General features: G+C 32.3%; 1 protein-coding gene across 3 annotated transcripts in view; it reads right to left on the bottom strand.

Annotated features, from left to right (window-relative positions):
* LOC109539561 (NADPH--cytochrome P450 reductase) overlaps positions 1 to 2,659 on the bottom strand; it is a 26,922-nt gene that overhangs the window by 18,078 nt on the left and 6,185 nt on the right. Inside the window, exon 1 of one of the 3 annotated variants that reach the window (XM_019907379.2) lies at positions 1,131 to 1,232. The exons of the other annotated variants lie outside the window; for them this stretch is intronic. The gene's annotated coding sequence lies outside the window, so the exon portion shown is untranslated. Of the gene's footprint in view, positions 1 to 1,130; positions 1,233 to 2,659 lie in introns of those variants that run through there. 3 annotated transcript variants of the gene reach the window in all.

The following is a 2,659-nucleotide window of genomic DNA, read 5'->3' as shown; positions in this document are numbered from 1 at the left end:
CTGCAAAAGAACAGAAGTGTCCGAAGTCGGAAGGAAACGACAAGCCAACAACACTTTCGTGAAACGATGTTTCTATTGTGATGTAATGAACTAAGTATGTTTTTAGATAAATAATTAAGAGATTAAGACAAATTTGCTGGTAATATGAAAAATCAAATGAGTGAAAAAACGTTCTATATGAAATGCTGTTTTAAAAATTCGCATATGTAGAAGACAGTGAAATGTAAGAGAAATCAATCAGCACCAGGTTTGCAAGGTGGTAAAATGGCAAAAGGTTCTTAGAAACTAATCATTCAGCATCAAGCAGAAGAATTCGAAAAAAGCTGCTAAAACCTTTTGAACCCTTCTTGAAAAAATCTACATCTTGATCTTGAAACATCATGCATTTCCGTCATTATTAGACACATTTTTCACAAATAGGAATATTTTTGAAATGAAACTAATTGGATTTAGAATTTTGAATTTCATCTTGAAGATAAGATGTTTATTCTATTGCAGTTTAAGTAGATTAATACCCCTTGACGTGCTGATAACCTTGCGCAACGCAATTGACTGTGTTCCATGCAAATAAAGCAATTCCTTACAATCAACAATGAGTGAAGACCGTCTTTCTAGAACCATTCCAGAAACGTATAGAATCTAGATGATTACACATTAGACGCACTTGATGTTTGAACTCCAGCGCCTTAAGATCTTGTTTTCACCATAAACCCCCGAATGTTGTACGCAAATTTAAGTGTGCGGCATTGCATTAAGGCGGAGGAGCAATTTGCTACTTAGTTGATCTTTAAACCTTTCGCATTGTGGCGTATCGGGTTACGCAATTAACTGCTGGTTATTTGCTGAAGAAACCCGGTTTCACTGCTCCATCGCAATAAAAGCCGCTGGGGTGAATTATAGAAGGATTGCTGCAGTTTACTTTATATAATCATTTATAATCCAGATATACACATAAAGTGAATACAATTATTAATGGCATTAATATAATGCTTTACCATTCGCTGCTGGCAAATAAAGTAAAACCAAAGTAAATTGCTTTGCAGGCTTAAATTAACCAAACATTTCATGTTGTTTGCCGTTATAAAGTAAAAGGATTAAAGTACCAAATAATAATGAGGAAGTCAACTTACTCTCCTGTTCCTTTGAAAAAGACAACTTGAACTAAAATGAAAATAAAACGAAAAACTTAAATACGAATAACTGGCCTCGACGTATTGACTTTTGATTGGCTGTCAAACCAGCACGGAAAATGTCACTCTTATATCAAGCTGTGTAAGTACTACTTAAGTCAACTGAGTTCCGCACCATCTGACGTTACGTTATAGAAACGCGGATGGACAACATAGATTCAAAATGGAATGTGACCGTTTGGTGAATGTTTGGTAACTTCGCGCATGGTACTACCTTGAGTATTACTGTCAGATTCTACCGTGCTATATTAAATTTTGCCTTTATGTCTTTACAGGTTRGAAATTTGTGAAAAAACTTTTCTTTTTAATTTTTKCAGTTTTTTAAAGATKMTCTGGAGATTCKACTAAAAMYCGGTTAATKATYGTTCASATRGATTTAATGGATAGCGAGATATACCTAAATTACAATATAGAAGTTKTTTWATTAAMTRTTGCTTCTRGCATTTTACAGGTTAATAAGGTCTGATTGCGCATCACTAGTGAAACCAAACACTTTTTATGARGTTATTTTGCWAATCGACMATAATAAACTGTGTTTTTTTATTTTTACGTTTTTATTACAGAGATTTTGTAATAAATCAGTGTGTATATTTATGAAAAAAAAATTGAGCATATTTGTTAAAAACATTTTAAACGACGAAAATAAAATYGCCAAATCGTGTTCGAGAAAGTTTGGTGCAAAATAAGTACGAGTAAAGTATCAAATTAGACTTTTTTGTTTCTTGGCAACGCAAAGTTTTTATTAGTGGTTTCCAATATTGTCAAAATTACAACAATATTGTCAAAATCGTGTCAAACTGTCACGATTTCCGTAAATAACGTTCGAATTTCGCGCTTGATTCACATGAAAACTGATTTGAATATAAAACATAATTTATTGTTTGTTTGTCGGTGTTTTATAATTAAGGGAAAACTGCCTTGACTACAGTAATCAGTGTAAATTAGCCAAAATAATCTTTCATAAATTCTGATAAAACTTTAGGGACAAGAAGCAAACAGTTTGGGGGTTCTTCAAAAAAATAATAAATAAATAAATACAGCTATTAAACCAATATTTTGAGCAAAAATTCATCCATTCATGTGGATGTTTTTTGAGCTCATTGCATATTTTCCGACCCATAAAGCTTCTCAATATGCCAAAATTTTCGCTTATTTTAGATCAGAATGGTTTGGTATTCTATATACCCTTGGGCTTGTCGGATTCTTCGCTCATTTGTAATGAAAGTAGTATATRATTTAGGAGACGCTSCAAGCGTTTTAAGTTTTGTCAGAAAAATGTTAAGCAAGTTTGCATCACGAACAAAAACATAGATGTTCACGAACAAAAACATAGAGGTGCAGAGTKTCTCGGAATAACGTATTTTAGTTCGAGTCTCAGTGTAAATTCGTATCAATAAACTCTTTTAATTAATGACGTTGTAGTAATAGCATTATAAAATAGCTAAAACAAAATTATTATTATTATTATT

This window comes from Dendroctonus ponderosae, unplaced genomic scaffold (genome assembly GCF_020466585.1).
Source record: "Dendroctonus ponderosae isolate FM_Combo_2020 unplaced genomic scaffold, Dpon_F_20191213v2 Dpon_F_20191213_5, whole genome shotgun sequence".
Taxonomy (NCBI): domain Eukaryota; kingdom Metazoa; phylum Arthropoda; class Insecta; order Coleoptera; family Curculionidae; genus Dendroctonus; species Dendroctonus ponderosae.
This window is presented reverse-complemented; position numbering and strand designations above follow the sequence as displayed.